The sequence below is a fragment of the Peromyscus maniculatus genome, chromosome X (assembly GCF_049852395.1).
Source record: "Peromyscus maniculatus bairdii isolate BWxNUB_F1_BW_parent chromosome X, HU_Pman_BW_mat_3.1, whole genome shotgun sequence".
Lineage (NCBI taxonomy): Eukaryota > Metazoa > Chordata > Mammalia > Rodentia > Cricetidae > Peromyscus > Peromyscus maniculatus.
Window position 1 is genome coordinate 54,065,234 of NC_134875.1, and position 18,151 is coordinate 54,083,384.

An 18,151-nucleotide genomic window follows, 5' to 3' on the forward strand; every position below is an offset into this window, starting at 1 on the left:
AGGAAGGCTTAAAGAGAAAAAAATAAACTGGTGAGTTTCCAAGTGGGGAAACTCGAGCAGGACAACTAGAGCGTCTATGGCCTTAGCCTCCCAGATGCCCGAGAGCGCCTATCCACAAGAAATAACTCTCTGTCCCAGTAGTCGAGTCTGCCTTACCCGAGTCTTGCAAAACCACCAGTAAGGTCCAGCAGGTCTCAGGCGTGTAGTTCCATGTCTAGGGTGAGATGGAGAGCGGAGTCCAGAAAGAAGAGCGCAGGTTTCCAGGGTGGTCAGTAAAGCTGCCCAATGACAGTGGGATGAAGAAGGCGTTTGGAAGACTGTGTCTCCCAAGCCGCGGGCACAGTCTCCCACCAGGTTCTCTCCACTCCCAGTCCTTAGCCAACGAGGATGCCAGGGAAGTTCGGAAGCTTCCTGGAGTTCAGTGATGCTTCCGTGGACTTTGGGGGAAACCTGAGAGGGAACAGGATACAGGAGGGTTCCTAGATCATTAGGCCCTTTAGTTAGAATGGCAGGTACCACCTCTCAGCTCAGAGACCGGATTCTTGAAGGTGCCCGCCTCCAAGATTCTTCGGAGCGACTTCGCTTTGGTGCAGCCTCTTTCCAGCCGCACCTCGTCCAAACCAAACGGTGCGCGCCTCACGGGACGCCAGGACGCGGGGTGCCTCAGCCGGTGGCGCAACCACCGCTCGTGGGGGACGCAAGCTCTAGAAGGCAGCGGAGCCACCGGCTCAGCCCGGCTGCGGTGCAGGCAGCCCGCATGAACCCCCGCTCGCCCTCCTGCCTTCCGCGCCTCTTCAGCGCTTCCCGTAGTCCTCAGGTCGGTGCGCAGAAGCCACTTGCCCCAGCCCTCAAGGAGCGGAGTGCGGGGAGTAAGCCCCGCGCTCCTCTCACATCTTGTCACCGTCGCCAGCGCCTCCGAAATATGCCTGGAGTAAGGAAGTGGGAGGGTAGTGGAAGTCACCCAGAGCCTGGGCTTCGTTGCTAACAGTTTAGTGCCTCCTGGCTGACTGACTGCAACCGGGAGGTGCGAATTAGAGAAGGACCATTCTGGCACGTCACGGCAAAGGGCCGCTCTGCTCCTCCTCCTCCTTCACACCCCCTTTGGATTTGGGAGCGCCAGGAGGGAAGACCGAATGAGGAGAGTGGGGGAGAGAAGCTACCAACCCAAGTCCCCCATCCCCTGGTTTAAAAACGCGCTTCTCTTACCTTTCCCGGGAGAAGGGAAGCGTGTCGCTGCAGCGCCGTCTAGTGTCCTTCCCAGACTAAGCTGCCATAAAGGGTTGAAGCGAGCATTTAGCTCAGTGCAGGTGTGGAAAGTAAGAAACGCAAAGTTTTTCAGCTTTTCTGGTCCCCAGTTCCAGCCACTGAACACAATAGCTAGTCCAGCCGGCTATGCATCTTCTTGGTTCCATGCAGGCCATAACTTAATGTTTTTAAAGACAAAGGCTACCGGATTACCTAATTTTAGTTATAATTAAGCTTCCCAGTACCTAAGAGAACTCTTTTACAGTCCCTCCTGTGTTAAAGACCCTGAACTCCCAGGGTTCTCCAGTCCTCCAGGCCTTAGGGCAGGCAGGTAACATTCTGGGAAGTGGGGATGGTCTCACAGCCAGCCCCAGAACTGCGATCACTCTCTTCCTTAAACCTGAGGCTCATCAGCCATGCTTCTGAACACCTGCTCTCCCTGATGTCAGGCATCCCCCAAACCACTCTCTCAAGCGCTATAGCCCAGAGAGACTACTACCCAAAGAACCTGCGGGATCTAGACCGCAGCGGTGCAGAGTGCAGTTCCTACCCTAAGTATCTTCCCCGGCATTCCCATGGGTTTTCGATACCGTGCTGATTAACGTACTTAACAGGATTGCTCATTTAACGGGTCAGCTGAGCGCTGTGCGCTAGAATTTGCTGCTACACTGAGCTCCTATTAATTTATCGTTCTGTGCACTTTCTCCAGCTGTTCTCCCGAGGCTGCTCCAGTGCTCTGCATTAGCCACAGAAAGCCAGCTAGTGCGGGAGACAGAAACAAGGAACAGAAGGGGTAAGCCCTTGGTGTGCCTTTGCGCAGCGCAGATCCATGCCTTTCTAGTTGGCCCTCTTTGCCTGACCCCCCTAATCAGAGTGCACTCAACTTTTAGGATTAAAGCATGTGGGTGGTTAAAATTGTTCTCCCTCTTTCACCAAGTTCACTCGTTCGTACTCCTTTTCCCCTTATGTATCTATCATTGTTCTTATCGTATTTCACAAAACCCCAACTCATGGCATATTCCTTCTGCAACTGGAGTTAAATTTGGAAATCCTGAGAAGTCGCTGTGAAAGGAAAAGTCCTTCTAGGTAGGCAGCAATTGGCAGTACCAACCACTTTCCCTGTTTTTTTTTTTTGTTGTTGTTGTTGTTGTTGTTGTTGTTTATATGCATGCTTGGGAGGAGGTGTTTTTGAAACAGAAAGTGCCCTACAATTTCTGTTTCTGTTTGTTAATGATTTTTTGTTTTCACAGAAAACACATTCCCTAGACAGGGATGGCCAGTTGGTTCTCCTTTGTCCTTTGTTACACTGCTCCTGAAAACTTCTCTGCATACTTGCCCAGCAGCAACCTTCATCTACATTTCCAGCCAACCCCTGCTGGGCCTACATCACCATTACTGGCACTCAGGACACTTGTTTCTATCCAGCTGGCAGACCATCAGCAATTCATACAGGGTGTGATCCACAGTAGAAGAACCCTTTTTCCTGGACTCTTATACCTTGGTTAGGTCGCAGGTGTACATACACACACTGACCTTCAATATAATGCCAGTCCTCAAGCTCTGGGCTTAGATGATCAGCTGAGATGTCCTGGGTGAAGACATATGGCTAAGCTATAAGACCCTTCGCTTACATTAGAAGCTAGTAGGCAGGGTTGATGGAACACATTCAAGAAACTGGCCAGTGTTACCCCTCAGCAAATCATCAACTAGGAAGTCTATACTTTTAACACAAAACATAGATCTGAGCATGTTAAGCACCATGCCTGCAATCCCAACACTGGGGGGCCTCGGGCAATAAGAAGATTGCCATGAGTTTAAGGTCAACCTGGGCTACATAATGAAACTCTTGTCTCAAAAATAAATAAATCAGCCGGGCGTTGGTGGCGCACGCCTTTAATCCCAGCACTCGGGAGGCGGAGGCAGGCGGATCTCTGTGAGTTCGAGGCCAGCCTGGGCTACCAAGTGAGCTCCAGGAAAGGCGCAAAGCTACACAGAGAAACCCTGTCTCGAAAAAACCAAAAATAAATAAATAAATAAATAAATAAATAAATAAATAAATAAATAAATAAATCTTTTACATTGCAGTCATGCCAGTCATTCAGTGCTTTCTCTGTTGACCATGGCTGGTATTTAAGTCTCATGGATGTCTAAATCTGGCTAACCTTCCTGTTTTAGGTAACATCACCCTTCACCAGAGACTTTAAGAAGGTTTTTCACAATTGGGAATTTAAAATACCATGGCATATCAGTGGATTTTCTCTGAATGAGAGGAAGGTTGTTGATCCCCACCAAAGACAGCTGCTTGTTTAGCCAATTCTTGTAGTCTGATTACTGGTTAAACTATGTGATCTAAAAGAAGTCAAGGTTATGGGACCAAACAATACAGAAAAGAAATATGCTCAAAAATGAGAACAGATTCAGCTTGGTGATACTTTATGCTTTAGTCCTTTAGTTGTTAAAGACAACTCTCATCCACATATCAGCAGTGCTAGGACATGACCTGTGAGCTTGTTAGAAATACAGACTGTCTGACTCTAAGTCTAGGCCTAATGAATCAGGATTTGTGAATAACTAATAAGATTATCAGCTAATTTCATATTACAGATTAACATTTGGGAAAGCATTTTTTTTTTTCAAGAAAATCTTTCAGCTCACCAAGCCCAGGAGAGGAAAGGGACAATAAGTTCAATTTCCCAAGACCTACTAACAAGCTCTTCTCATTGAGAAGCACCTAAAAACCAGGCCACCATCACATCTGTTTAGGCTAATTAGGGCCAGTCTATTTCAAAACCAAAGACCATCTTGAAATTACGATCTATGTCCTTCCTATCGATATGGCCTTACTGCGCATTTGAACACCCTTAGTCACATGACAGAAACAGGGAGAGTGTGGGCCTGCCTGGCTTAATACAACTCAACTCTTACTGCCAAACTAACAAACCAATCGCACCCCCACCCCCCCCCACCCCCGTGTCTCAATAGGATAAGTCCATAATCTTCCTAATTAAAAAAAACAATAGGCCTTACAATGTGTAGTAGGACAGGCTCATAGCATCGAGGAAATTGGCTCAGAAAAGTCGCCAAGGCATGTGCATAACATACTCCTTCAGAGCCAACCTGGAGTTTGCCTGAGGGCCTAGCAACAGGAGCTGTCTGAGTTCCTGATCACACCCAGCCAATGAGGGATGACCACACAGACTGGGCTCTGGGAGGAGGGTATTTAAGGCCTTCCTGTTATTGAATAAATGAATTCATTATTTGCTTTCAATGGACTCCTGGTGCTGAGTCGATGATGCAGTGCCTTCTCACCCCCTCCCCGACCCACCCCACCCCACCCCCACCCCCCTGCCGAGCCATTAGAATCCAAGCAACAACAGTGTTCTCCAAATCTCAGCTACTCACTAGCTGATACTGAGAAGAGCTCATCTAGTGAGGCAAGTAAATTGAAAATTTTAAAAACTGGTATGACCAGCCTGGCAATGGTGGTACATGCCTCTTTAATCCCAGCACTGGGGAGGCAGAAGCAGGTGGATTTCCTTGAGTTAAAGGCCAACCTGGTCTACAAAAAGCAAGTTTCATGACAGTTCGGCTTGTTACACAAAGAAACTCTGTCTCGGAAAAAAAAAAAAGAAGAAGAAGAAGAAAGAAAGAAAGAAAGAAAGAAAGAAAGAAAGAAAGAAAGAAAGAAAGAAAGAAAGAAAGAAAGAAAGAAAGAGAAAAAGAAAAAATAACTGGTATGATCAACTTTCAAAAATTACATAGAAATGTACTTTTTCTACCAAGACAAACTGAAAAATTGTCTCACAATAAATTAAGAGAAGAAACTAGCCAACAAATGTTTCCTGTGTACCTACTACATACCAGGTAACTTACAGTGTTGATTTTATTTCATTCTTGTTCCTAAACCTGGTTGATGGTCAGACTTGCTGGGTGAGGAGCTTGTTAAAGATTTCTAAAACAATACCCAAGATCTTCTATATAGAAATCTCAATATTAGGTTTCCTTAAGTACTGCATATGTTTCTAAGCAAAGCTTAGAACTCATGACCATAAAAGAAATTATAAATTTTACTACAAATTAATGCATTCTGAAAACAAACAACAAAAAAGAAATACTATAAACAAAATGAAAATAGAAGCTATTAACATGTGAGGAGAATTAGGACATTTCAAACAGCAGTATTTTATAAACATATAAAGTGCTCTCACAAATCAATTTGTGAGAAATCAATACAACAGAAAAATAGTCAGGGCCAGTAAGAGGGTTCAATAAGTAAAGAAACTTGCTATGTAAGCCAGACCCATTTTGATTCCCAAAACCCAAATAAAGGTAGAAGGAGGGAACCAACTCCACATGCACACACACCAACACACATACATAAACAAAATAACATATAAACAGCAATAATAATAATAATAATAATAATAATAATAATAATAATAATAATAATAATATAACATTTAGGAACATAACAGGAAAAGGACATAACAGGAACATAACATAACAGGAAAAGGACATAAAGAAACAGTACTAAAATTTTAGGACCAAGTGGGGATCTATAGCTTTAAAAAGGATTGCAACTTACACTATGATGACAAAGAATGAACAGTGTATGCAAGCACAAAGAAAAACAGATCGTCTCATTCAGCTAGCTCAAGTAAAAAAATGAGGCAAATCACATCGAAGAACAATATGCCAATGTCTACTGAAATTGCAGATCCATGCATAGTCATATATTCAAAGATATTTGCCTGTGAACACATAAGAACAGGCAACTTGTGGCTGTTTTTTGGAAGCGAAGGTGATAGGTAACGTACAATGAGAGGCAAATTTATGTTCCATTGCATATTTTGGTACACTGGATTATTATTCATATGCTCATTATATAAGTTCACCTTTTATTTTGTGATTTTGAGTGCCTCCTACTCCACAGGGTCTACCATAAGAGTTGGTTTAACCAAAGAAATATGAGAAGACATAATCTTGTATTTCTGCCATCCAACTGGGTAGCTCTTGCTCCAGGTAGAATGGATGGTGCAGCAGTAACTAATGCAACTGACTTTACATTTAGGAGCATTAATTATATACGTAATTTTTCCACTTAACCAATATTTCCTTTGAAACCACATAACCATTTATCACTAAGCTTTTCATTACATAAAAGTTGGGACATCCATATGATGGAATGCTATGAAGCTTTTAAATGGAAGGGGGCAACTGTGTACTTATATGGAAGTATTTGAAAAATAAAGTGATAGTACAAGTTGCAGAACGACATTTATACGATGCTTCCATTTGGGTTTAAAAGAGTGAGCAGAATGACAATAATGTATATCTGTATGTGCTTGAAGAATACACATGAAACTAACTGTATTTTTACTTTTGAGAAGATTTCAGCGTTGAACAAAGACAGGAGAGAGATATATCTGAAAACATTTTATATTGTTCCTGTCCTTTTACTACTTGAACTCATGGAATTCATTACCCCTTCTAAAGTAATGTACATTAATTTTAAATACATTTTTATGTTTAAATAAGCTCAAGTGATAAATTAATACATAAAAAAATGGGAACAAGTAATTCCTGTAATGCAGTCCTGTAATCTCAGCTACTAGTGAGGCAGAAAGGTCTGCCTGAACTACAAAGTAAGAAGAGATAAAGTCCTATTTCATTGCATACATGTACGAAATTCTAAAAAGTTTTTTTTTCCTTTAATGGGATAGCCTGGACCATTTAGAAAGACTCAGTCTGAAAATGAAAGTAAAACTGGAGACCTGAAGATGTAGCTCAGCGGTGAACACTTGGCTAGCATATGTAAGACCCTGTGTCGAATCCCCAGTCCTGTGTCCAATCCCCAGTGCTGAGAAAAAGTGGTAGAGGGTTCAGTGGAAGGAAAAATAGGGTGATGAAGGTGTAGACAGTCAAATGACATTATGTTCGAGAAAACATACATGCTCAAGAATAAATGGTAATTTAAAAACAGAAATAAAATTCCTGCTCAAGAATAAATAGTAATTTAAAAATAAAAAATAAAATTCCTGGAATTCAATCTTGTATGAGAAAAGAAAATTTTAAGAAAATATTTGAACTCTCAAAGACAAAGAATGTGGAGGGAAGATGTAGTCGGAGAGATACAATGAGTACATTGATGCTCCAAAGTACAGGGACTGCTAATCAGTTAACAAGTGCTGTGGTCTAAACACTCATGTACCCCTGTGAAATATAGGATTGTCAACCTGACAGGATCTAGAATCACCTAGGACCCAACCCTCTAGGGATGTCTACAAATGGGTTTCAGATTGGGTTTACTGAGGTTAGAAGACCGACCCCAAATGTGCGTAGCATAATTCTATGGACTGAGTCCAAGGCTGGTTAAAAGGAAAGCACACTGAACATCAGCAGAAGGAGGAGGAAGAAAGAGAGGATGGAAGTAAACAAGGAAGGAAGGGAAGGAAGGAAGGAAGGAAGGAAGGAAGGAAGGAAGGAAGGAAGGAAGGAAGGAAGGAAGGAAGGAAGAAAAGGAAAACAAAAAAGAAAAACTGAGTATTTGTTTTGGTAAAAGGGACTGGAGTGTTGGACATAAATACTGGGAGACAATTATTTTATTAAACAATTTTGCAACCAAATAATCAGATTTTGGGACAGCTGCTTTAATTTTAGCTATAACATTGCTGCATAAACCTATTTTTTATGACTGAAGAAACTATAGAGTTTGGAATGATCTTAATCATTCTTAATCTGTCTTATTTACAGCCTGTAATTCTGCTACTGTATGCTGCCCTCCTCATTGGCATATATAAACCGAAACATACCTCAGCAATTAAAATTACATGCAGAAATTCAGTCTTGAACTTAGGACTCTGACTTTTCTACTTTAATACTATTTCTTTTCCCCTACAGATAAAGGCTATAAGGCTCTTTTCTTTTTATTCCTCCCTGCATCCTTACTGCTTTCATTAAATTGAGTTACTTTTCATTGAATTAAGTTGCCCAGATATGTAGATTGATGTTCATCAGTGAGGGAGGTTTTCTGCCATTCTCTCCTTAAACACTTTTTTTCTCTTTCCTTCCTTTCTTCTGCCTTTTCCTTCGTGCATAATTTGGTATATTTGATGGCATTTCATGTTTCTTCAAAGCTTCCTTTTTATTACCCCACTCCCACACTTTTCTTCACACTGTATTATATTTCCTTCCCAATGAAAGACTATCTGCCTTACTTTAGAGCTAAAAAGAGGGAGCCTTTAGTTTCACCACAAAACACATAGAGGAGAACTTTCATGAGGCTGAGCAGAGAAGCTGAGGGAAAGAGCAGACCACAGACAAGTGTCATAGACCCTTAATGTTTTTCATTGAATATTAGTAGATCTTTCTTGATTATTAGTGTTTTTAAAGTAGTTTTTAAATTTTTACATTTAAATTTAAAAACATCATTTCCCATTCTCTTTCCTCCCAACAAGCCCTTCCATGTAGCCCACTTGCTCTATTTCAAATTCATGGCATTTCTTCTTTAATTATTCTTACATATATATGTGTGTACATGTATATATTTTTAAATACATAAATACAACTTTCTCAGTGCTGACCATTCAGTATTGGATAACCAATTGGTGTGATCTTCCCTGGGGAAGACTGTTTCTCCTGCTCTCAGCATTCCTTAGTTACCTAGTATTGAGTATGTATTTCTTTATTTGCCTTGATACTCTTAAGACAATATCCAGATTTTTTTCTTTCATTACCTATGCTTGTTTCACTTGGGTCTGTGGTGCTCTTAACATTGCTCCCCAACAAATACTTACCAGAAGGAATGAGATTCACAGATTAATACAGAACAGACAAGGATTCAGAAACTTCTCTACAATCAGGAGTTTTTGTGGTGAGAATCACAGTAAAGACAAACAATTTTAGAAAGAACCAGCAGAGGATTCATTGGGGAGGTAGCATTTAATTATGGCTTCAAATACAGGTTAATATAAAGAGGGAGAATTTCAGACACAAGGGGTAACATCACTTTTCAGTAATTGCATTCACTTTTCAGTAATTGAGCCCAGTATGTAGCAAAGACTGTTTGATGCATTGAGTATAGAGCACTGAAATATATAGACAACAATCTCTGCTCAAAAGGAATTGAAATTCTAGTGTGGTGGTGGTAGTGGAGGGTAGAAAAGAAATATATATAAGCAACATGTATAATAGAGCTTAAAATGTTGTTGTAGAAAACATAAAGCAGGATAGGTGATATGAACAAGGACAAGAAAAATGGAATTTGAAATAAGGTGTCCAAAGAAAGCATCAGAGGAAGTACACAACTTGAGAAGAATCTTAAAGAGGATATACAAAGAAGTTTATCCTTTATCTAGGGGAAAATGTTGCAGGCAGGACTAATAGAAAGTACAAAGGCCTTGAGGCAGGATCATGCCTAAAAAAGAACAGCAAATTGACCAGTATGACAGTGACTAAATGCAAGTGGTAGAGTTTAAGATGAAAGAAATAATGAGCAGTTCAGAAAGTGTAAGAATCAGCAAGTGTATATGACAGATAATTGTTGCACTTTATGAGAAAGGGGGACATGCCCAATGTGGCTATGACACAGCATCTATGGAAAGCTGTGAAAGAATGAAAGGCCTGGAAAAGTAGATTGGGGAATATTGTGAAGAGCTTCAAATGTGAGAATAAAGACTTGATATGTGAAGCAGTGGGAAAGAAAATCTTTTTAGACATTACCCTTTGACACTCTTAGTCATACAAATGGACTATACAACACCTGCTCTTTTCTCCCCATCCTTTTCATTTTCCTAACTGTACCTGAAATGGGCAAGCAGTGGGGTCAAGAATCAGAACAGCAGTAACAACTGTGCAAGCTTTCCCTTCTATCATCTCAGTCTCTGATTCGTCTTGTGACAGGTAGAAGACCTATGCCTGAAATGCCATTGTTTCATTTTAAAAAATAGTTCATGTTCTACTATATTGCCAGGCAGGAAATGTTCTCCTTAAATCTCAGCCAAATCTTTTTATCTTTGGTTTACTACTTACTGAAGCAAGAAATTCTTCATCATCCTGGATTTCTGAAGAGAGTAATAGAAAAATAAGCCTCAGACTGAAAACCCTATGTCTCTCACAAAGAAAGGAAGTCAATATTTATTTATTTTTATAATCACCAGGAAACCCCTTGCCAAAGGAAAGTCAGATATTAGTAAGCATCAGCACATTTGCCAGAATAGGTGAAGTCAGTTATAAATAGCTTTCTAAATCAATTGATTGGAGTTTGGGCTTTTTAATCATTGAAAGAAGAAAATCCTCTGCATTATAATTAAAGAAAATCTCAATCAAAGAGGAAAAAGGCAGAAATATGGAGCAAAAAAAATGCAACTGACACAAGTGGTCTTGCCGTGTTAGTAGCTAATAGTCTCCATAGAGTGAGGCTTTAAATTGGAACTAGAATTCAAACAGCAATGCTGCAGGTCGGCTTGCAGCATGAGTGATTTTAAAAGACTGAGAAGTTGAGGCTAATCTTAAAGAAAGACAACTCCATAAGGCAATTAATTAATGCAGTGTGTTGTTAGAGCAACATGCACACAGAAATCTAGCAGTTTAAAGCATCAGCTGTCACTTCAGCTCATTTGTGGCACAAGGAAAACTGCTCTTTTGAAAGATGCTCTGACAGCATGTGATTGTGTGGCATCTTCCAGGTCCCAGCTTCTTCAACTGTGGGTCATGGCACAATAAGGAATCACATAACTGAATGGAGGAGTCTTGGAAAGTTTGGCAATAGTGAAAGGTTGTCTTCTAGATGAACAACAACCAAAATTAAATTCAAACCCAAATTTATAATATATTGGAGGTGCTTCTGGCATCCCTCAACTGTACTGTATCACATGGCTTCACTGCAGCCTTGGCTCTGAAATCATAACATGAATGCTTCACACTATTTATGTTGCTGACTTGAATTTCATAAAAAGTTGTTAAATTAACTTTGGCTTAGGATTAGGACAGAATTTCCAACAATTTCTGAAGAGACCCTACACATACTTTGCCATTTTGTACTGCATATTGATGCAACGTGACATTTTCAATACAGACGATCATAAAATTAAAATATCTATCAAATCTGAAAAATGTTGAAGATGCTGTACATCCTTCAGTATCAGCTATTCAGAAAAATTCCATTCTTTTTTTTAAAAAAGATTTATTTTATCATTTTTAATTATGTGCAATCTAGGGGGTAGTAGCTGTAAGTGAGTAGGGCTGTCCCAGGAGGCCAAAGGTATCAGATCCTCTGGAATTGCAGTCATTTGTGCTTCTCCCATTAGAAGTCCTGGGAACCAAACTCTGGCCCTCTGGAAGAGCAGTGCGTGATCTTAACCACTGGGATGCCTCTCTAGTCTTTACATTTTTTTAAAAAAAATTTCGTTTGTAATTTTTAAATTAACATATAATAATATCATTACATCATTTCCCACCTCCAATTCTTCACATGTCCCCACTTCCCACTCCCTCTCAAATCCATAGCGTCTTTTTAATTATTACATACACATACAAATATGTAAATACAACTAGAAGATTCTGTTTAGTGTTGCTTGTATGTATATTTTTTATTTATTTTTTTTCATTTTACATACGGTCTGCAGTTCCCACTCCCTCTGCTTCTCCTGCCACCTCACTTATCCTCCCCCACCCTACCCCCCATCCACTCCTCAGAGAGGGTAAAGTTTCTCTTGGGTAGTCAATACAGTCTGGCATACTAAGTTGAGGCAGGGCCTGGCCCCTCCACCCTGCATCAAGGCTGAGCAAGGTACCCCACCATAGGGAATGGGCTCTAAAAATCTAGTTCATACACCTAGGATAAGTCCTGGTCCCACTGCGAAGGGCCCCACAAACAGATCAAGCCTCACAACTGTCACCCACATTCAGAGGGCCTAGTTTGTTCCCATACAGCTTCCCTAGCTGTCAATCTAGAGTTGATAGAGGAAGCCATTTGGGGTAAGGGAGAAACCTGGTGCTAGGGAAATTCCCAGAATTCCACAAGGATGGCCCAGGCTAAGACTTCTAGTAACAGTGGAGAGGGTGCCTGAGCTTGCCTTCCCTGTAATCAGATTGGAGACTACTCCAACTGTCATCTTAGAACCCACATGCTGTAACTGATGGAAGCAGTTGCAGTGATCCACGGCCAAGCATGGGGCTGAGCTCCTGGAGAGCAGTTGAAGAGAGGGAGGAAGGATCATATGAGCAAGGCGGGGGATGGGGGTTGGGGGGGGGTGGAGGTGTCAAGATCATGATGGGGAAAACCACAGACAGCTGACCCGAGCTCACAGACTCTGGTATGTCTATGTTTTTAAGGCTGACTACTTGATACTTACTGGAAAATCACTAACTCATCCCTGGGGAAAAGCTAATTCTCCCTTTCTCAGCATTCCTTTGCCACCTGTAGTTCTTTGTCTAGGGTTTGGGCCCCTTGAGTTTTCCCCTTCTAATTAGCATGTCTATTGCTGTTGTCATTGTTCAGGTTTGTTTAAGCAGCCTTGTTGTTGATAAATCACAACTGGGGCTTCCCTGTCATTTCTAGGAGACACAATCTCACGGGAGACTTCCTGGTCCTCTGCAGTCTCAGAGCTTCATGTATGGAAATAGTGTGTTGTGGATGTATCAGCCAGAGCTGGGCAACCCACAATCATGTGTTCTATGCACTTTGACCAGTTGTAGCTTTCCATAATTGCCTTCATCAAAGTGAAGTTTCTCTGATAGAGGTGAGAGATACACTTATTTGTGGGTATAAGGATAAATATTTAGAGCACAGTTGAGAATTTTATACTAGTTTAGGAAAGCAGCTGTAGTAGGTTCTACTCCATTATCCTCTAATACTATGGTTCTCAACCTGTAGGTCATATCCCCTTTGGGGCTTGAATGACCTTTTCATAAGGATTGTCTAAGATCATCAGAAAACAGATATTCACCTTGTGATTCATAACAGTATCAAAATTACAGTTATGCAGTAGCAATGAAAATAATTTTATGGTTGGGGGTTACCACAACATGGGGAAATATATTAAAAGGGTTGCAGCATTAAGAAGCTTGAGAACCACTGCTCTAAGATCACCTCACCAACCACAGGTGTTGGTTAGGTCTAAAAGTATTAGGTATGATTTCGCTACTGTTGAACAGGCCTTAAGTCCAATTGGACATCTGTCAGTTTGCCACTGTTGCAAAGTTAGGGATATCTAGCTACGCTGATTCATAGCTAAGTTCATAGGCATCACAACTGGGTAAGACTATTGATTTCTTTACTCCTCTGATAGCTTGTAGAGGTCCTTTTGGTACTATGAAATCTGGTCCTCAGGGAAGGGGTATTGGTGTCAGATCCTCAGTTTTGCATCAGAAGTGTGTGGTGTTTTCAGCAATGGGAACTTAGCTTCAACTTTTGGGTGACAGCCAAGGGCAAGAGTACCAGCCTATATTAGTTGGGGAATCTCTTGGACTCCCCTGACCAACAACTAGAAAGAAGGGTTCCCATGCTTAGTACTAGAGTTCTTGTTGTACAGTCTACGTCCAGCCCCTATAATTTATTTCTTTATGTAAACATAAATAAGCACATCCATCTCCTTATTATGCAAATTTGACTTTATCTTTAATAAATGGTAAAATTATATGTATGCCAAAGAACTGCTTTAAATTTTTGTTATTATTTATTATCAGCAAATATCTGATAAAAATAAACCTATTTTTGTTCCTAGATGTCCAGGCTCACATAAAATTTATCAGGCAAAAAGGGGTCACAAGTAGAAAATTTGAAAGAATATTTGATGTTCTACATTATCAAAAACCATTTTAAGTATCCTTAAAAATCAATTTAGTGTTAAGTATATAATAATCAATTATATAATGCTGCTGTGTGTATTTGAAAAAGGCATGTTGCCTGGTGATGGTGGTGCATGCCTTTAATCCCAGCATTCAGGAGACAGAGCCAGGTGGATCTCTCAAAGCCAGCCTGGTCTACAGAGAGAGATCCAGGACAGGCACCAAAACTACACAGAGAAACCCTGTCTCGAAAAAACAAGACAAACAAACAAACAAAAAAGCATGCCAATTTTTATTAAGCTAAAAAATCCTGGTTACTCAGAACATTATTCTTTAGCTGATATTTTCATACAGTGAGAATCATGGTTTCCTAAGAAGTATTATTACAAACGAAGAACAAACATTAGTGGTGGCTTTATCACTTCATGTCATAAACAGATGGCCTTATAATTTGCTTGAAATTTAAAGAGAAAGATCTTTTTAAAACTTTAGAAGTCTCCAGTCCGTTTCAAAAAGTGCCCACTTTGTGCAGTGTTACTTAAAAACATCAAGAGCCTTTTGAAGCCTTCTGAGCAAAACTGCCCTCAACATCCAGCTCTATACCTACCTCAGATATGAATATTCACATCTTAGAATATGAGACAACATCTCAGCGATCTGGGTAAGTTTTATTTACTTCCGGCGAAGGTACCAAAGAAAGCTCACACTTGTCAAAAATATCACTAATTAACTTTCAAAAACTGCAATTGCACTTTGTTGAGCTTTCAGAGCATACTGGGTGTTTCAGATCACACACACTGAAGCAAAGCATGACTTCGTGCACAACATACCAGAGTAGGAATCAGAAAGGCTGAGCCATTTTTCTGTTGTTGTTTTTAAAACCGTACTTCTGTTATTCATCTGTTCCTCATTTGGGATTACTTTTTTTTTCTTGAAATTGTGATGAATACTGTCACCTGACAAGAATATGGTACAGGAAAAAAAAATGCTGCAAAGCACTAAATGCCTTCGAGATAAATACCAACTAGTTACTATTATAGAACCAATGATAAGCTAAAAATAATAATGAGACATACTTTGTGAAATGCTGGGTTAACATAAAATACACTACCACAAAAATATGGATTTAAATCTTGACATTGTTCTTTCTGCTCCTAGTATTGTCCCTCTGTGGTGAGTTGCTGTGGACATCCAGTCTCAGATCGTCTGGGTCTGTCACCTCATGTCATCTCTAGAACTCAAATCTGTTTCTCTCACTTTTTTTGTCATGCTCATAATTTCCAGAAACATTAGAGATCAAATGAATTCATTCTAAGTCTACAAAATCAATAGCAACTTTGAATCTTCTCTAGGTTATTCAATAAGAATGTGTCAATAAACATAACTGTATCATATGCCAAAACTATATGTAAAACTGCTAATACTTCTTTTTTTGGCATTTAGAACCTTTGCCACTTTACATCATCTTCCACTGCTCTTGTCAAGATTATGGCATAAAATGTAATGCTTTAAAATATTTATCATATCACTTCTTTTAGCAGAATTAAGAGGTTAGTGGCAGTGGCATAAGACAACCCAGGGACTTTGATATATACAGTAAGGTGAAATTATATATAATGATACCTTTGATTTATATTTTAATTTTAAATGCATAGATAGAGTGGTATCGTTAAATATATTTTAACTTTAATAATAAATCAATGGTATATTAATTATTACATTATAAAGTAAGGACATATAAATTATTCATAAATATCTACTGCAAATTGGATTTTTAAAGCTAGCTTTATTTTCCATATTCTGGTCTCATATTAGCCACTAGTGGAAAATAATTCATTTCACAGCCACTGCTAATATGACACAGATGGCAGTCTTGACTCAAGATAGGCTTTGGACTGAATGAAAAGAGAAATGTCAATGTTGTAGACTATAGATCAAATGAGAATTCACTTTTAGCAAAACTGAACATTAATACAATGACAAAATAAGAAATGATTTCTCACTAGCACAGCATTTGTTTAAAATAATTTAAATATCCAAATCCTTTACAATATATTTTTTGTATTTTAATGATTTGAAAGGGTAATATTAGGGAATGAGGAAGGACTGAATGCAGCTAATGGACACGTTATAAAACAGTACATAAAGCTAATTGTTCTTCTATTTCTAACTCTGTGGTGGCTTTTTTGGGTTTTGGTGGTGGATAAGTGCATAAGAATATATTAGATAGTGAAAGTGTGAACTCCAATGCGAGGCCTCACAGTCAGTTCAGAATGGCTATTCTAACTGCACAGAGGCTCATTGAGACGTAGACATCAGGGCTGGTAAATTTCTGTGCCTGGTGTTTTTGCTTGTTTGTTTGGGTTTCTTCTTTTTGCAAGTTTTTTAAAATAGAGTTTATTTAAAATAAGCAAAAAATAGCACTTGTTAGAAGAATTTAAAGATTCAAATCTGTTATAATTAATTTTTTACATTTTAATGATTTTGTGGCTATATGAAATTTAACTCACTATTAGATAAGCTTCACATCTCCCTCTCTATTTGCTCCAGTTCTGTCATGCATCTTACTCCTATCCTCCTAAGGACCTTGGTGAGCACAGCATTCTCACTTCACATCTAGTTAGGTGTTAAAAAAAAATGGCAAGGATAAGAATCAGTGAATCTGCTGAATCAGTAGTCTGATGGGAGCTGTGTATTCAACTCCTTAAAGAATACATTTTTCTCCCTGCTCTTGTAGACTTGGTGCAGGAATACAAAGTGAAGGGCTATGGCCCTCTTTGCCCTTCTTCATAGTACCAACTGTCATATCACAGAGGCTCCACAGGTGAGGAAATCATTGCCAAAAGAGCCAATTGGATTCTACTCTTATTTCCTTTTACCCTGCCTCTATGAACCTAGACCATCCCCTGACTACCCAATACCACTCAGGGAGTCAGTTCATCTGGGCCCTTCTGTTTCCTTATAGCCACTAGTGGAATTCAGGTGTTTCTGGTCCCTCTCATGATGAGGATCTTAAGTTGGACCAGTCACTGGTTGGCTGCTCCCACAAGTTCTGCATCACTATTACTGTAGGGCATCTTGCAGGAGGCACAGATTGTTTTGTGGCTAGGTTGATGTCCCAGTCTCACACTAGGAGTCTTGCCTGGTTATAGAAGATGGCCAGTTAGGGCTCCCTAGGAAACTTTGCTAGGGTCAATCTTGTAGATTCCAGGGAGTTTCCACTGCACAAGGTTTCTATATTGTTCCTCCAATGCCCCCCCCCAGTTCCAGCCATCTCTCCCTCCATCCTTCCCACCCCCTCGTGATCCATCCTACTTTCATCCCCACCTGCCACTAGTCCACCCACAAAATCTATTCTTTTTGTTTGTTTGTTTATTTGTTTGTTTGGTTGGTTGGTTGGTTGGTTTTTCGAGACAGGGTTTCTCTGTGTAGCTTTGTGCCTTTCCTGGAACTCGCTTTGGAGACCAGGCTGGCCTCAAACTCACAGAGATCTGCCTGCCTTTGCCTCCCAGGTGCTGGGATTAAAGACATGCGCCACCACTGCCCATCTTACAAAATCTCTTCTATTTCTCCTTCCCAGAGAGATCCATGTGTCCCCCCTTGAGCCTTCCTTAGCCTCTATGGGTCTGTGGATTGTAGCATGATCATCCTTTACTTAACAGCTAATGTCTACCTATAAGTAAATACATACCATGTTTGTCTTTCTGGGTCTGGGTTATCTCACACAGGTTTACTTCTTTCTAGTTCTGCAAATTTCATGATGTTATTTTTTTAACAGCTGAGTAATACTCTGTTGTATAAATATACCACACTTTCTTTATCCATCCTTCTGTTGAGGGACACATAGGTTGTTTCCAGGTTCTGGCTATTATGAATAAAGCTGCTATGAACATAGTTGAGCAAGTGTTCTTGGGGTATCATCTTTTGGGTATATGCCCAGGAGTGGTATAGCTAGGTCTTAATGTAGATCAATTCTCAATTTTCTGAGGAACTGCCACCTTGACTTCCATAGTGGCTGTACAAGTTTGCTCTCCCACCAGCAATGAAAGAGTGTTCCCCTTGCCCCACATCCTCTCCTACATGAGAGCATGAGCTATCACTTGTGTGTGTGTGTGTG

The 18,151-nt window shown here is 40.2% G+C and overlaps 1 protein-coding gene across 1 annotated transcript in view; it reads right to left on the reverse strand.

Annotated features, from left to right (window-relative positions):
- Il1rapl2 (interleukin 1 receptor accessory protein like 2) overlaps nucleotides 1-1,100 on the reverse strand; it is a 1,196,146-nt gene extending 1,195,046 nt beyond the window's left edge. The window contains exon 1 of the mRNA XM_042268818.2: nucleotides 157-1,100. The gene's annotated coding sequence lies outside the window, so the exon portion shown is untranslated. The remainder of the gene's footprint in view (nucleotides 1-156) is intronic.
- Between the last annotated feature and the right edge of the window lie 17,051 nt (nucleotides 1,101-18,151).